This window comes from Cervus canadensis, chromosome 25 (genome assembly GCF_019320065.1).
Source record: "Cervus canadensis isolate Bull #8, Minnesota chromosome 25, ASM1932006v1, whole genome shotgun sequence".
In the NCBI taxonomy this organism is placed as follows: domain Eukaryota; kingdom Metazoa; phylum Chordata; class Mammalia; order Artiodactyla; family Cervidae; genus Cervus; species Cervus canadensis.
In genome coordinates, this window is record NC_057410.1 from 47,723,001 (window position 1) to 47,741,603 (window position 18,603).

The 18,603-nt window shown below is 40.1% G+C and overlaps 1 non-coding gene across 1 annotated transcript; it reads right to left on the reverse strand.

Annotated features, from left to right (window-relative positions):
- Positions 1-15,910: 15,910 nt before the first annotated feature.
- Positions 15,911-15,984, reverse strand: TRNAW-CCA. Its single transcript has one exon. It is a non-coding gene; the product is annotated as a tRNA-Trp (tRNA).
- Between the last annotated feature and the right edge of the window lie 2,619 nt (positions 15,985-18,603).

Below are 18,603 nucleotides of genomic sequence, written 5' to 3' on the forward strand. Positions count from 1 at the left end.
GTCTCCCCACCCACTTTGAATTGCTAAAGCAAGCATACTGAAAAGAAGAAAACATAGTTGGATTATTTCTCTTATCAACAGAAAATAAACTTCTTACTTATAAAACTAGAGACCACAATGGTTACCCTTCATAGCAACACTGTAGTAAAAAAATTCTGCTTCTATGCACCCCCTCAAAAGTCTATAAAACAATTTAGGAATAAAAAATCATGTCAAAATCTCAAATCTAAGTAAGAGATTGCTAAAGGTTATAAGCTAATTCTAATATATGTCGGATATTCGCTTTCTTGAGGGTGATGGAATATAATGAACAACCTTGGGACATTCTAACCAATGGTGTGAAGGCTGAGTTTCCCAGGTAACAACACAATAGATACTCTAGAAAACTGGATTAAACCAACAGGGAAGAAGTAATTTAAAATGAAATAGTGCCAAGGAAAGATACTACTCGACATGGTCTCCATTGTATATATAGCCCACTCCTTTTAAAGTAAAATACTCCAAGAAGAAAATTTATAAAACCTAATAACAAAAGAACATATGTAGATCCTGGAAGCATCCACTGAGCTAAGAGGCAAGAAATTAAAAGTGTATATATACTCCCTATCTTAAAGATTACTAAATAAAAGCTCTCTGGGGTTAAGTATTTCTTAGATCTCCTGCATTGGCAAGTGGATTCTTTACCACTAGCGCCACCTGGGAAGCCCAAGAGAGAAAAGTAAATTTCCCAAGGTTATGCAACTGACAAATGGTAGAAACCATTTGACCTAGTTCTCAGGTCAATTCATACCAAGATGCCTACCCCTAGACCTGGGGCTGAAACATGCATGTCAGGGGCCAAGTGGCCACCTGTGTGAATGGAAATTTCCTAATTTGTTTCACTCAGGCCCCACAACTCTGCTGACACTGCCGTGGTTCGGTGTGTGGATCCAGTAGATTAGGAGAGGGGTCTGAGCTCTAGAAACAGACGTGGTGCTTAAGCCATGGGTTTTGATATCAGAGATTATTAAAAACTGAGAAGACCAAAGAGCTCACAGAGTCCTGGGAAATATGCATAGTTAAGAGCTTCAAAGGGAGAAAATAACAGGGAAAAACTTAGCTTCCAGCAAGAAGACCAAGAAGGAAAGCCCTGAGTGTTAGAAGGACACTCTGGAAAAAAACTAGTTTTATAAAAGTCCAATGAGGAGACATTTCAGGAAACGAGTGGAAACTCTGCAAAATATGACAGAAAGTTCAAGTATTATTGGACAACTTTCATAGGATAAAATATTTATAGGACAAAAACCAACCTCAGAAACTCATTTCTAAACCTAAAAACAAAGACTTCCAGACCCTCTAGATTATGAGACTGTACCCAAAGTAGACAAGACCCTTGGAAATGTTTTTTTTCAACTTAATATTTATGAAGAAACTACCATACCCCTGAGCCTGGCCACAAATCCTGTGGACAGGAAGTGAGACCACACAGATCTCTTCCATTCTCTGTACATCATCTAATGTAAGAATTCCAACCCTCTTCAAACTTTCTTTGCTCAATCACTGTTTACAGTGCCCCTAAGGTGTGTCTTATCTGAGCTCCCAAAGCCACCCTCTCATCTCCCACGCTCATCAGCTTCTCCCTCCCTTGCTGCTCACCACTTGGGTGATACCTGATAATAACAATAGACATAACAATTCCCATTTATGGAGTATTCACTTTATGTGCCTTATTTCTAATCCTCAGAGCAGACTCAGAGAGGTTGGGGAAGTTGCCCAAGGCCCCGCATAAGGAAGGAGCAGAGCCAGGATTCCCATCAGTCGGTCTGGCTCTCCAGCCTGCCTTTCCACCTCTGTACCATACATAGAACCCCTGTGAAGACAAACCACGCCAACTTTGCTCCTACGGGCGGGACTGGCGCAGCTTCTGTGAACACTGTGAACATGACTTCCCTGATTTAATATCGGAAGACACTGTCTTCTCTTTTTTTATTATTAATTTTATTGCAGTATATTTGCCTTACAATGTTATGTTAGTTTCTGCAGTATAGCAAAGTGAATCAGCTATGTGTATACATATCTTCCCTCTTTCTGGGATTTCCTTCCCATTTCGGTCACCACTACCCTCTCTTCTATATATAGGTGTAGGCTAGAAATCTTTGCCTGTAAAGGTTATTATGTTTGCTTCATTCACAAATAATGACTCTAAGTGGCACTTTCATATCCCATCGCTGACAATAATGCAAGCACAGTCCCTCATCAAAGACTCCCCCATCATTTTATGAAGTAAGGCCTGGGGAGCCAGCCCCAGTGCACCCATGAACTTGTTCAGGCCTGCGTGAGTCTAAAAGAGAACACAATTTAGACCCAAACTAAAATCACTGTCACATAAATCTGCTCAAAATCTAGTTGGATGGTTTTTAAATACTGGGCTGCAAAGAAATTTGAGCTTTAAGAAAGGGAGACAAGTTTGTAAAATATGACTTATAGGACAAACAGGACTGGGGGCTACCCTAAATAGAGAACCCAGGTCCTCAGCTTGGGACAGATTGGGAAAAATTGAAAAGTATCTGCTTTTTAGCAAGAGAGGTCTTAAAATGCTTAAACGCTCAGAAGATATTTGCCTTAAGGGAGGAAGAATTGGTTCAAAGGGCCAATTTAGGGTGATCTAGCAGCAGCAGCAGAAATTAGAGGGAAAGCTAAGCAAAGTTTTATCAATACAAAGCTTCAGCTAATCATAATTTGTAACTTAAATTGTGAAAATGCCTCTGTTTTCTCTGAGAAAAATCATTAGGTAATCAACCTAGTCTCATTTTCACTGCAGCTACCCAAAATTTCGGTGCCAAGTTTGAGGCTTAATTATAGCAACAATAATTAACAATATGGATCTTCACAGGCAGTGTCTTTATTTCTTTTTTCCCTTCTAGAAAGTGTACATTTATCTTATTCCTATTCAGGACGGAGGAGCCTGGCAGGCTACATTCCATGGGGTTGCAAAGGGTTGGACATGACTGAACAACTAGCACTTCCACTTTCTTTTAAACTTAGGGGGACAAATTTTCATTGCAGACAAATAATGGAGGAGGATTGACAGATGATGATAGATAAGTAGCTACATAGATATGTGATTGACAGATGATGATAGATAAGTAGATGTAATGATGACTGAGAGATCAAAGACAAATCAGTACTGAACAGGAAGAAACTTGCCAGGCTTTGTGACTCATCGTGGGAATGTGGGCGATTAAAAAAAATTTAAAAAACCAAAACCAATTCCCAAGTTTTCTAGCTCTCGTGACTGGAGACAAGGTGGTGTCAATCCAGACTGAAAATACATCCTGAGAAGCTGGGGAGGATAATGAGTTCAGTCTGTACATGTTGAGTTTGAAAGGCCTGGAAATATCCAGTAGGTAGGGCTTCCCTGATAGCTCAGTTGGTAAGGAATCCTCCAATGCAGGAGACCCTGGTTCGATTCCTGGGTCGGGAAGATCCACTGGAGAAAGGATAGGCTACCCACTCAAGTATTCTTGGGCTTCCCTTGTGGCTCAGCTGGTAAAGAATCTGCCTGCAGTGCAGGAGAGCTGGGTTCAATCCCTGGCTTGGGAAGATCCCCTGGAGAAGGGAAAGGCTGCCCACTCCAGTATTCTGGCCTGGAGAATTCCATGGACTGTCCACAGGGTCCCAAATAGTTGGGCACAACTGAGCGACTTTCACCTTCAGTTAAATATAAACTCTAAAGCTTGGAGAAATGTTCTGAACAGATGTATGGACTTTTTTAAGCTGCAGTGTAAAGAATGAAGTATAACATGAGAATGAAAGCAGTCACCCAGGGAGAACTCCCCTCTTCCTGGACTTAACCATAGTCAGAGTAGGAACCACCCAAGAGCAGAACTCGTATACACTCGCGTGGAAGGGAAAACAACATTGGAAATTGGCAAAAACCTCTGAGAGCAACCAAGAAAGCACAGTGCTTGGAAAATTAAAGAATCAAGGTGTCAGATGAAGCACAAAGCTAAGATTAAAAAAAAAAAAAAAACACTGAAAATGCTAAGACATTTGGGGGCAGTTAGAAATTACTCATGGCCTTGTGAGGAGTTGACTCAGTAACATGATGGGAGCAGAAGCCACTCTTTTGAGAAGTACAGATGGGAAGCAAAGAAGATGCAAAAGACGCCCCCAGAAATCAAAGAATTTGAAGGCGACATTAAAAGCAGAGGCGGGCTTGTCTTTGCCTTCTGGCTGGAAGTCAGCATGGAGAGGAGGGATAGGTAAGGGCTGAGGGAGGTTAACGGGAGTGAAGGCACACACTCCGTCACTGCACAGAGTCAGTGGCTGAGGGTACACAGAGATGCCCAGAGAGCCCGCAGAGCAGGAGCGGGCTTGGGATGGCGTTGAGAAGGCCACAAAATGCAACTCCCACAGGAGTGGAATCTGGTAGGTGCCACTGGTGTACATGAACACAGGAAACCTTTCTCAGAGAGCCAGGCATGATCAGCAGTACTCCAGCCAACACCGATGCCCAGCTTAGTCACACTGCATTTAAGCTAGAAGTGGCCCAGGGAAGCTCAGACCGTGAGCCCCTGCCTCCAAGTCAGCAGTCTGGTAGCATCACCAAAGAACTTCTCTTAGGAAAGGGGACACACTGTCCCAATAAGGAGTATAACTTTGACTTGAATGACCATTTATCCAAATGATGACTCTAGAATAACACAAAAAAAATAATTTTTAAAGTTTAAACAACTTCATACTTAGAATGGATACATTTAAGATTTGGAGGGTTTTGTTTTCTGGTTTTATTTTTTCCACTATGAGGGCAATGGAGGTTACATTGTAAGATGAAATCAATTATTAAAAAGCTTTTTAAAGAACATTCTATCTTCGGTACACGTTAAATATAGTGAATAAATTTTTACCCTTCTGTGCTTGCAAACAAAATGTCCTTACAAATACAGCCAGTATAATGGTAGAATCTATGTTGGAGAGGCTGATAGTAAAAGAATGCCCACATTTTAAATTAACATGAGGGACTAACAAATCGGAAAGTAGGTGATGGGGATAAGGAGGGCAGAGAATGTCATTCCAGGTGGCAGAATTTCCAGAGGGGCAGAATCTTTTTTCATGAAGGTGGAAGAATGATGGAACTAGACATGCAATTTTGTAGAGAAAGCAGAAAACTGACACCATCCTTCAATTCTGTGGTTCCCTGCATTTGAGGAGGTGCCGTGAAAGAGATACACTCATAAGAAAGCTATATTTTATTCTGGTAAAGAAGTAGCAAGAGCATTCTGTAAAGAAAGCGAGGATGTAGGAGAGCTGGTTTCTGATAAAATGAAGTTTAAATAGGCAGCAAGGGAGTTTTGGTCCTCTCTCACAATAAGAAGCCTAGATTGATACCAGGCAGGAGATAACTGCAGAAATGAACAAGTCTAGGGCATAAGGGATGAGTCAACTCTGGTTTTTCAAGAGAATTCTGGCATAAATGTCTTGAGTACAAACATTAGTTGAGGTCCCAAATAAAGGTAGAGGCCTTGTGAAGCCAGCAAAAGTTCACCTAATTTGAAATCACCAAGGTCAGACCAGGCCAATCCCTCTCAGGCAGAGAGGTCTGCTCTGTTGCTTTTGAGGCTGATTCTCGTAAAGGTCCTGGTTAGGCACAGATACAAATGTCTGAGTAGATACTTGAGGCCAGAAGCAGTCTCTGCAATCCTGAGCACCAAGCCCAAGCTACCTTCAACTCTCACTGTCTGATGGCCACAATCTCCATCAGCTTCCATCACTGACCAAAGTGCAGGCATTTTCTGCACCTCCAACCCCTTCACCACCTAAAGTTTCTTATTCTCTTTCTCCATCAGACCGGTTTTGTAAAAGATTATCTATTATTGAGAATCAAATATTGACCAGGGTGAGAAGTCAAGTATTTAAGAAGTGGGAAAGGCTTCAAAGCATTAAGCAGTAAATTCCGGAGAGATTTCATAGGTCAGTCAGAATTTCTAGAGAGAGAGCCAGACATTGTGGAGAAAGAAGAACAAAACAAAAAGAGCAAAGTGGCAGAAATGTGGAATGGTTTGCATTTTTTTAACCTCAAGAGTCAGAGTAGCCAAGAGCACAGAAAGTCTTACCAAGTAGAAGCAAAAAGTATTCCTCAAACTCTGTTGTACATATCCCACTCCTGGTTGCTTCCGCCTGATCAAAATGACGTTACATGAAGAAAATGCAAATACGACTCAGATGGTAATCAGAGGTGGGATTCCTCCTGACCTTGTCAGTTTGGATGTGGGCGAAGCACTAGGGCAGTTTTCAAGTTGGCTGCGTGTTGGAATTACCTGGGAGCTTTAAAAACACTGACTTTTTTAAGTTTCCCAGGTGGTGCTAATGAGTATCCAAAACAGAAAACCACTGGACTTAGGAGTTTCCTGAGGTTTGTACCAGAGAAAAAGAATGTTGTCCTAAAAGGGAAGAATATCACTTGTATATAAAGGAGTTAATTTAAGCTTATGCTTATGTTTCTTGTGTTAACTTAAGCTTGAGTTTCTGAGTCCCATGGAAACTTTGTTTCTCTTACTGGTCCTGGTTAAGTAATAAATCAAGCAGTAGCCTATTGCAAGGATTCAAGTGATGCCTACAACAGCAACACCTCTAGGAAGGGAGCTGGAGAACCCTGGAGTGGGAAGCAGTGGATGCCCCCTCTCTTGGCACCCAGGCACGGGAATGCCATTGGGGAAAGCTTGGGCACTCTCCCTGCCCCTCTCATCTCTCCAGAGGACCAGGCTCATGCCAGCTGGGGAATATGACAGGGAGTCCACGTCATGTAGTGAGTAACTATTGACTTACTCATGTCTTCTGATTTGAAGACATAGTACTCGTTCATGATAAAATAACCAGCATTCCACTGGAAAGGTGATGCAGAACTGAGACGAGCAGACAATGAAGTTCTAGGGGCAGATAGGCAGTCAGAAATGATATGGTGCAGTTTAGAAAAGGAAGCAGTGAAGGGCAGATACAAAGCTTTGTCCCAGATAAATAAGTGTAGGGTGTTCTTTTGGTTCTCAAAACTTTTGAAAATAATTCTCTGATGCTGGTAAGTCATTTAAGAGCCTTAAGAATACAGCTAACCCAGGAAGGAATACCTGGTCTCAGAGGAGGTAACTACCTGCCTATCATAACCAAAGACTCATTTACCTAATTTAATGCCTAAATTCAGGTCCCTCCACAGTGACAGTGTTCGACCAGATTTCTAGTGTTCTTTCATTTGATGACTTGGTTTCTTATTTGTTTGTTTATAGTTTGTTATTTATTCTTATCCTGGCAATGAAACTTGCTACATTATGTCAGATGTGTCCTTCTCTGCATAGAAGAAGCAAATAAGCTCTGAAGACTTAGCCGTGACACCACATCTAAATCATGCAAGACTCAATTTTCAAATATTCCAGATGAGACCAACTATTAAGCAAATATTGCACAAAGAGGATTTAGGAAATTTACACATGGCTTTTAAACTGTGGCAGTATAAGCTATTTATAGGAACTTCTGCCTTAGCCAAGATGACAGTTAAGTCCCTAAAAGAGCTGATAGCTGTACAAGTGACCAGACCAGTGCCAATGCCCGGTAGGTAGTTGACCCTCAGCTGTGTTAGTGAAAGCTGAATCTGAGTCTTACTCTTAGAAGGAAGCAGTTGACATGATTCTAACCATCAGAATGGAAGTGAGAACATTTGGGAGCCGATGACTATGCACTTTAAAATTAGAAATGCCAAAAGAGGCAGATGGAAGGTTTCGTCAGATGTGGTTTGGCTGTTTCAAGCACAGCTTAAAAGGCAGATGCCAGAAATCACTGCAGGAGATTGAATACAATCTACCCGACTCACGACAGACAACCTACTCTGCCCCTGCCATCATTACCTTTGTTTATCTCACTTCCTGTCTATTTTCCCTTTCCACTTTTGTGCGCCTTTCAGCTCTAGACACTCCTGTCACTGTCCGAAATTGCATCTTACCTCTTCCGCCTGACAGGGACTGACACCTTTGTAGTTCTGATATTTGATAACGTACCTTACTTGGCTCAGCCTTGGGAAGCCCCATTATCTAAGAACCAGTCTCACAACCAACACCAATGTGGATCAACTTCACAAGCCCGGACCTAACAACTTGAATCAGATACTTTCCTTAGACTTTAGACAGCCAATGTCTTAAAGTTCTGGGAAGAGAAAACCATGTTGCATGATGTCTCCATAATAAATAATAATAGGGATCAACAGGTCAATATGGATGGTAGACTCCTTAAAATAAAATTGTATCAACACATTTAAATATTATTTTCCCTTTTTCTCTTCCTGACCTTTAAATGTTAGAATGCTCTGGGTTTGGTTCTTAGCCATTTCTCTTCTTTAACTGCACTCATTCCAAGTGATTTCACTAAATGTTGTGGCTTTAAACATATTAATGCAATGTGTGTGTGTGTGTATGCATACATGCTCAGTTGTGTCTGACTGTTTGCAACCCCATGAACTATAGCTCCTCTGTCCATGAGATTTTCCAGGCAAGAATACTGGTGTAGGGTGCCGTTTCTTGCTTCAGGGGATCTTCTCAACCCAGGGATCAAACCCACATCACTTGTGCCTTTACCACAAGGTGGATTCTTTACTTGTGCCATCTGGGAAGTAAAGAATGGCGCCATTCTGGGAAGCCTCCAATTTACTCAGTACTGACTTTCAAGTTTATATCTACAGGTCAACCTCCTCCTTTGGACTCCTTATCTCATATACATCACATCTTGACATCTTCACTTGGAGGTCTGTACACATTTCAGACTTGACCCAAAGCCTACTCTTTCTGTTTGCCCATCTTGGGAATGTACTGCATCCACCAGATTCGAAGAAAGGGAAAAAAGAAGCAGGAGGAAAAGGAGAAAGGAAGGGAGGAGAGAGAAAGGAACTAGAGCAGTGAGGCTGGGAAAACAACCAGCTAATAGGAGCATAATGTGTTGATAGTACTGGGAAGTACAGAAGCAGAACTAAAAAGCTTTAAAGAGTTTTTATGGACCAAACACTTCCAAAAACCACCTTTGGGAATTGTTTATGCTTTATTTATTGATCCAGATTTTAAATTAAATTTTAAGCATGAGAGACAGGGATCACAAGAGAACCAACATTTTTAAAAGATGAATGATAGGGTCAGCAAAGTCTATTTAAAATGTCACAAGACTTAACGTGCAGTCAAGCTCATCAATACTCTGCTGAAGGAAAGAAATTCTACTGAAAACAATGCTAGATATTTTTGAAACAAGTTTGTTGAGATATAGAGACTAAGTAAAGTTCAGAACAATGGGAAATATTAAGTAAAGTAGGTTTAGGGTGCAGCCATTTGCAAAATGCCTAAATGCTTGTGGGGTGGTGTTTACTTATTTTAACGCAGGTTTTAAAACCAAATCTGATGGATAAAATGTGCTAAGAAAGAGGAAAGGCAAAGAAGAATCTCCAACACCCTTTTCTTATCTCTCTCTTCACATGCATATAATCCTCACTGAGTACATATCCCTGCCTATGAATTTAACCCTGTAACATTTGGCTATAGTTAGCTCTTCTACCCTCGGTATATCAAAACAAAAATGGAATGACTTAATTCCGTTAATTGCTCTCACACACCATCAATCACATCCATAAATATTTACTGGGTACCTTCTGGTACTATGTTCTGCAAAACACTCTAAACTTTATCCTATCCTGGAAGTTGGTACTCTGTATTCTTATTATTATCATCATCATTATTATCATTAATTTTCACTAAAAGTCTGCTACAGAGCAAGTTTTATCAGAACATAGATTTTTAAAGGTGAGAACACACTATTTGGGAATATAACTAAGATTTGAACATGGTGCTTTGTTTGCTTCTGGAGACATTTTTCTTCCTTCTTTTTGCTCTGTCATGCAGTGGGAGTGCAAGCTGACTCCAGCAATTTCACCAGATACCACGGACTGATGGCTGTGGGATTGCTGCCAGTGGCCCTGTAGACATGTGCTTCCCATCAGCTTATCTTTACTCATTATTCTGTTCTTAATATCATTGTGCAAAGAATCTGAAGATTACGAAATAACAAGGTTTTCCAATATGTTGCTGTGTTTAAACATGTGATAAATTAACAAGGGGATAGTGCAATGAAAACATTTGCATTTAATTTCCATTCAAGGCACAGAATGAATACAACGGTAGAGAAAAAAAGTGATTTGGTTTATTCTCAAGAGTATGGGTGAGCACAAAACTAAATAAAGCTGAACCCACAACACGGTAGGATTTATTAAATCTGCACAACCAAACAGTGACACCCTAAACAGTGAATCAAACTGCCTTTTCCTTTGCTTTCAAATGGTCAGAGCCTAGATGCAAGATTTCCATAAATCTAGCAAAATATCACAATGAAAAAACATTTTGTAAACTAGTGTCCCACAGATGTACAATTTTCTAAAGAAAATTGCCATTAAAAAAAAAAGTCAATGTGAGTTACAGAAGAAAAGGAGAAATTTTTAACTTATACCAGTATTTTCATTCAATTATCTTGGTAAATTCATGCATTTTACAGGATTTTATTTGCCACTTATAAAAATATTACAATAAAACAAAACCAGCTTCCTATTTATCTTATGGTGGAAATGAGAAGTTTTCTGAGTTGTTTCTGAAGTTATAACAGTTAACTTTTAAAAGGGTTTTTTTAAAAAAGAAATAGAATAGTTTTTCAATTATTTACTAATAATTCAAATGGAAAACCAGCATTTTTGTAGCGATTCATCACAGGACAGTTCATGCAGGATTTGTTGGATGGCTGTCACTGTTTTGATAGAACTAGGCACACGTCCAAGAACAAAGATTTAAATCTTAAATATAAAACAGCCCTTTGTTTTGCTTTTCTCATTCTTTGCAAAGCTCATTTTGTGACTTTAAAAATATTTACTCAAGAGATACTCTCCTCAGGAACCATAACCAAGAAGTTGCCAACCTGATATTATTTTGGGAGATGCCAAAAAATATCCTTGCAAAAAAAGTCTCCTTAGTTGCCCCAAAGCCTAAAGTCTCAACAGTTGAGATTCTCTTGGTTATTCTAATGGTTGGCATCTTCCTGTTGTAAACTTTTTAGGTGAGGGAGGGAGGAAGGACGTATGACTGATCAGACAACAAGATCACTGCACCATAATATCATTCAGCCTATATTTCTCCATACTACTCCCAAAGATATTCTGATGTTTTCAAATGGTTTCATGAAACCTAGCCTTATCTTTGCTATAGTATGTTCCCAAACTTATTGAGCAGCTTCCCAAGTGGCACCAGTGTTAAAGAACACACCTGCCAATGCAGGAAATATAAAAGATGTAGGTTCGATCCCTGCGTCGGGAAGATCCCCTGGAGGAGGGCATGGCAACCCACTTCAGTATTCTTGCCTGGAGAATCCCATGGACAGAGGAACCTGGAGGTCTACAGTCCATAGGGTTGCACAGAGTCAGACGTGACTAAAGCAACTTAGCTTGTCCACCACAAACTTATTGAGAAGAGAGTCTTTGAGAAGTCCTTAAATGAAACAGAAGGTTTATTGGCATCTAGGGGCTTTGAGCCAAGGGAAGGAAGCAAGGCTACCTACTGTGTTCCTCTCTACACTGGATAATCTGGGAACTCACCGAGAGGGAATTCAGATGGGCTTTTAGTGACCACTCCATTTGCTTCTAAGTGCTCATGAATTACATTCTGGAGAATCCTCTTTAGAATTTAACCAGACATCTCCTTCTTCAAAAAGAAATTAGGGCATTTATCCATCAAACACACTTTCCCTGTTTCTCTCACTCTCACATTTTCAGTGGTTGCTTGGAATTTCAGAGTTCTAAAACGAACTTAAAAACTTTCTTCAGCATACTTAGATATAAGTGCTAAGGTCTAAATATCTGAGTTTATCTAAGGAGGTTGTTGGGCTTCCCTGGTAGTTCAGCTGGTAAAGAATCTGCCTGCAATGTGGGAAGACCCCAGTTCGATTCCTAGATCGGGAAGATCTCCTGGAGAAGGGATATGCTACCCACTCCAGGATTCTTGGGCTTCCCTTGTGGCTCAGTCAGTAAAGAATCTGCCTACAATGCAGGATCCCTGGGTTGGGAAGATACCCTGGAGGAGGGCATGGCAACCCACTCCAGTGTTCTTGCCTGGAGAATCCCCATGGACAGAGGAGCCTGGTGGGCTGCAGTCCATGGGGTCACAAAGAGTTGGACACGACAGAGCAACTAAACACAGCACAGCACAAGGAGACTGTTGTGTTCTCTTTACATCTTAACCTGTAATAAATTATATTCTTTACGTTGCTTTATAAATGTTTTCTGTTGTAATGCCTCTATGTTAGAAAAAAATAGAAGCAAAACAGAAGGTAATTCACTCTGGCTTCTTTTTTTCAATTGTTACCATCTATTAATATAACCAGCTTCCCCCAAATTAAGTGGGGGAACTGAAGTCTTTGCTTTATCTTAATAAGTTTTATGGGACAGACAGACTAGTTCAAGTATGTGCACATATAAATTTGATTTTTAAATGCTAATTGATAGGGAAATCAAACAAAAGAATTAGTGACCTAATTTTATACCATTCTAAAAGCATAGATCCTATTATTTGAAGAGAAATACTTTATATCTCTATAATTTTTTTCAGGTTGGGAATAATTTTATTAATTTTATTTTTGCAATGTTCACTAGGTTCTGGGAACAAAAAATAATGAGATTTCTAAAGTGATCTTGATTACTGTAGATTCCCAGGGGTCATTATTTGGAAGTTCTCATGAAATTATTTTATGTGAAAAGCACTACTGTAACAAATTCTAAATATGTGAAAGCAATTTTGGGAATTAGGTAATGAATAGTAGTTGGGAGACTTTTGAGGTACATGCTAGAAATTTGGGTGGTAAGGCCAGTGAAGTTTCAGGTGGAAACAAGGAATATGTTATTGTAGATGAGGAAGCGTGAGAGGCGGGGCTCCCCTGCAGAGCACTGAGAGTGACGCCGCCAATCTTGTGGGACTGGGAGGCAGGACCCTGAGCCAAAGAGAGCTGCTCCCACGCCTTAAGATCTAATGGAATTTGTCTTGCTAGGTTTTGGATGACTTGGGACCTGTCATCCCTTCCTTCTCTCTTATTTCTCCCTTTTGAAGTGAGAATGTCTATCCTATGCCTGTCTCACAGCTATATTTTAGAAGCACATAACTTGTTTAGTTTCACAGGTTCACAACTAAGAGGAATTTTGCCTTTGGATGAATCATACCTCAAGACTCACTCATATCTGATTTAAATGATATTTAGATGAGATTTTGGACTTCAGAGTTGATGCTGAAGTAAATTAGGACTTTAAGGGCTGTTGATATGGAATGTGTGCATTTTACATGTGAGAAGAACATGAATTTGGGGGAGAGAGTGCAGAGGTAGAGTGCAATGGACAGTTTTGTTCCTCCCCAAATTCATATCTTGAAGCCCTAAGCCCCCATGTGATGGTATTTGGAGATGGGCCTTTTGAAGGTAACTAGGATTAGATGAGATCATGAGGGTGGGGTCCTCATGATAGTATTAGTGCCCTTATAAGTAGAGATACCAGACAGCTCTTTCTCTCTCTCTCCCTCTCTTCACCTCCACTCACCAAGAAAAGGCCATGTGAGGACACATCAAGAAGGCGGCTATCTGTAACCCAAGGAGCTAGCTCTCACTAACCAGACACTAACCCTGCTGGCACCTTGATCTTGGACCTGCAGTCTCCAGAACTGTGAGAAATACATTCTTGTTGTTTAAGCCACCCAATCTATAGCATTTTGTTTTGACAGTCCAAGCAGACTAATGCAAACACCAAAGTGTTGTTTCCTGTAGCTTCTACTCTTTCCTTAAGATAAATGAAAACTTAAAATGATAAGGTTAAACAATAAACTCAAATAAAAAGAGATTTTTATTTGGGTGATAAAAAGAGATTTGTTTATCCACATCAAACAGCATGTTTCTCTTACAACACAATACTTAGCAGTTTCCAAGCCATTTCTTTTTGTTATCAGCAGAAAAGGCAAGGGAAAAAAAAAAAAAGAAACTAGTACTGGTGGTGATCGCTCTTTTCCTTCACCAAAGGGGACATTTCATTTATCCCTGACTCTCCAGCATGTTCACTGTTCTCTGTGGCATGAAAATCTGATAAAACTCAGAAGGAATAGAAAAACTCCACTTCAATATTTTCATGCTGAGCCTGAGAGTGCTTTGCAGACCCCAGCAAGATGAAAATCTCAGCTGCAGCGTCAGAAAGAGAATATCTTGTTTTATCCCTAGGAGCTTAGGAGCCCTACAGAAGGTTCCGATTAAGAAATCTGAGGTGGGTTTTCCTTCATGCTTAAAAGGATTATCTCTGAAAGATAACTTTGTTTCCTCCATCAACTTTTTATAAATATTATCCCTTCATTAGAATCAGGTTCGCTTTAATCCCCTTACTTTGGAGAGCTTGAGGAATTTGATTTACTGACAACTTAACAAATCTGCCTGCCTGCCATAAAGGAGACCTGGGTTCAGTCCCTGGGTTGAGAAGATTCCCCAGAGAAGGGAATGGTTACCACCTCCAGTATTCTTGCCTGGAGAATTCCATGGACAGAGAAGCCTGGTGAGCTACAATTCATGCAGACATGACTGAATGACTAACACACATGTGTACCAAAAAATAGGTCAGAGTGGAATATTGTTCATTGTTATCTTTATATAATATTAAAGATATTGCTATATAGCCGGAGTTTCAGAGAAAGGACTATCTTGCACTATCTTCCCTTGGATTGGGAAGCAAGAAAGTAGGGAGGCAATAACACACTCTTAGACATTTACTTCCCAGCCGTACCCAGTGGGACCCACAAGGAGACAAATCTGCTGTCATAAGCACACATGAACCATTCAGGGCTACACCAAGAGAAAGGAAGGGCATAGAGGGGAAAGGTAATGGAAGGGTGTAGGACTAAGTTGTTCCCATGGTTATCACTGTTAACTATTCAGGCTTCTTGATGCCCTGCCTCTCCTTAGTCTGAAGTGGCTGGGGTCAGTCAGCATCAGATGCTGCTGTAAAGCACATGTCTGTATATTTAATTTTGCCCGTTTATTTCCGTTAATCAGTTCATTTACTATTCTTCTTCCTCATTTCCCCCAAATGATTAAGGGGCAACTTTAAATAAAAAGTACACAAGCAATAGGGCCCTACTAAAATAAGAAAGAACATGACCTAATAAAATAAAAGAAAAAAGGAAAAATATCTGAAAGATATCTAGGAAATATTTAGTCTACAGTTAGCAGCTCTGAGTTTCTGTAGTCACAAGCAAAAGAGAACTGGAACAGCTTTCATAGCATTCAGATAATACTGAAAATGCCAACAGAGGATACTGCTAGTGCTCACCATTCCTGATCCCCACTCCTTCCTAAGCATGTGGAAAATTATACCTCTTAGACCCTTTACAGTTGGCAGGGGCATGAAATGGTTTTGACCAATGAATTATGAGCAGAAATAACACATGTCTCTTCCAGAGTGAAGCAATGCAAGGCCTTGCACATCCTCCATGCAGCACATGCATTGATTGAGAGGAGCCACCAGATCCAGGCAGCCTGGATCAGAGGAAAAGAGCTACTCTCTCCCCTGGAGAGTCAAAGATACTCTGACTTTATATGAGTGAGATATAAATTTTCTGTGTTAAGCCACTGAAATTTTGGAGCTCTCTATGGCCACAGCATGAGCCTAGCCTATTTTAATAAATAAAATATCAACTATGATGCCTGACATAGAAGCCACTCTTACCCCTTTAACCAGTAATATAAGATGCTTGTGCTTTTCAAGAGCAATATAGACTTTTTTCTGGAGCTAAATTCTTTTTTAAAAACATTTATGTGGCTGCACCAGGTCTTAGCTGTGGCATGTGGGATCTAGTTCCCTGACCAGGGATTGAACCCAGGGCCACCTGCATTGGAAGCATGGAGTCTTAGCCACTGGACCACCAGGGATGTCCTTGGAGCTAAATTCTTGAGAAGAATTTATTTCATGTATCTTTAAGGAAAGGATAATAAATAATCTAGTAAAAAAAAGGTCTTCAAAAGTAGACAATACAAAGGGTAGAGATACTTTCTTTTATCTTGCCCTTTATTGATAATAATAAAAAAAAACTTAGGCACATGATTGCATTGTAATTCCTCTGGAAGGTCCAAGGAAATATGGTCCAGGTAGTTAATGGTGATCCAGGAAGATGCAAAGATGGAGCTGAGACAGAGGTCACAAGTCTAGACTGAGGAAGTATTTTGCTTGGCCTGCTGTGCTTGAACATTTTTTGAACTAGTTGCCAAGACTGAAACATGAAGAATGTCCACATTAAAAAATCTTGATTTCTGATTTCTCTTTTCTGTAAAAGTTCATTTTGGCAACACTGGATCTTCATTCCCAACTGGAGAAAATTCAGCTAGAGTGAAGTAGCTGCTGTCCCTGTAAGCTATAATCTTGTTCTCCAAGTCCCCAAGGTTCTTCCATGGAACACCACTCATTCTCATGGCCTGACTGGCCCTCCTGGGCATGTGGTTTGTGGCTCTAGGATTAAAAGCTCTAGAACACCAGACCACCCTAGAGCCTCAGGGCATTTGTTTTGAGGTTTAGAAAACTAGGCTCCAGGTCATATTCCTTACTTTAAACCAATCGGATCTGGCAAGAAACAGAAGGCTCGCTGAAGGTGGAATGATTGGAGTCGGGTTTAATCATACGTGGACAGGATGTGGGAGAACCATGGGCTTTAGGGCAGTACTCAGGGCCTAAGGGGGATGGAGGGAGGAAGTGGCCCCAGAGAGAGCCGTGTTGTGACCTGTGAGGTCACATCTGGTAGGAACAGTGACCTTCAAAAAGGCGACTCAGCCAAAAGGCAGGGGAAGAACCAGGGAAAAGAACACTTGCCTCTCTACCTCTGGATCTCTTGTTGCTGCTTGTCTTGTCATTAGTGAACCCAAGTGAAAGCCAAAGGGCAAAGCAACCCATTGATTTTGTTCATAGAGTTACCTCCTGGAGCACGGAGCAGAGAGGAAAGGGGTAATAAAAGGATAAGGAGCAGTGAATAGATGATAATCAGCATTGCTTTCAGGTAGAAATTGGGGGAAGGAATAGTTCTTGGGGGAAAGAATAGCTCTACTGCTGTTAAATAGTAAATTAATAGATAGAAAGATGTAGATAGATGGATCATTCATCTAGGTAACCAGATGACTAGCTATATTAATTTGCTAGGGCTGCTATAACAAAGTACCATAGACTGGGTAGCTTCAGCAATAGAGATTTACTGTTTCCTGGTTCTGGAGGTTAGAAATCCAATACCCACATGTCAGTAGTGTTGTTTTCATCTGAACACTGTGAAGGAGAGTCTGTCCCATGCCTCTCTCCTAGCTTCTGCTGGTTTGCTGTTGCTATCTGGTGTTCCTCAGCCTGTATCGCCCTGATTTCTGCCTTTGTCTTCAGAAGGTATTCTCACTATGTATGTATCAGTCTCTGGGTCAACATTTCTCCTTTTTCAAGGACACAAGTCCTACTGGATTAAGGCCCACCTTAACAGTCTCTTACAATTTTGTTAATCTGCAAAAACCCTATTTCTATATAAGTTCCCATTTATAGGTATGGCAGGCTAGGATCTCAACATCTTTTAAGGGGACATGATACAGTTATAAGACTAACTTAGTTCTTAGACCAGTGGTTCTCAGCTGAGAGGATGTCATCAATTGTGGGATGTAACATTTAACAGATGAAATGAAAGTTTTTCATAAAATTTACTCTTACTTTCCAACTAAGCTATCAGGGAAGGCCCACTCTTACTTTAACTTGTGTTGTCTTATAGTTCCTCCTAACAATAAAATGTATGCCCAATAATAGCATTGTAATTTACTGTCTTCGTGTTTTCCAAGTTACCATAGCATCTACTTGTATGCTCAAAAGTATTATTTCTATTTTAAAACACTAATGTAATTACTGTTTTGGTTTGTTTATACATTAAAGTTTGATAATAACTCCAAACAAAGTAAGTGCAATGTTTATTCCCTTTAAAAGGCATAAATTATATCTCCACTAGTAGACTTTCTTTAAACATATAAATATCCTTTTGGAAAAAATGGGACCTGGGTTGCTTGATAAAGACAACTTCAGTTCTAATATTTGAAAGGCTATAGATTACTAGCTGAGATCATCTCAGCTCCATCCAATTGATGTTATAATATTAAAGATTAAAAAAAAATGGGACTTCAAGTAGATTCTAAGCAAACTCACTCTTTAGAATGATGCAATCCTATCACAACATTGTTAATTGGCTATACTTCAATATAAAATAAAAAGTTAAAAAAAAAGAACAATGCAATCATCTTTAAAATCACATATTTAAGGAAACCGATATTCAGATGATCTTATAAAATGACCCACTCTAAGTACCAGAGGTGGTTTTACAAACTATATCCAGATTCCTTTTGAAGTGTTGCCGCCAGATTTCTACCTTTATCAGAAAATTCCCCAAGCCACATAAGCAACTGGACAAGGCCTTACAGGGGGAAAAAAAAAAAATACTGGAAATTTTCAGCTCAGTCTGGAGTAGTAAAAGATCTCACTTGAAA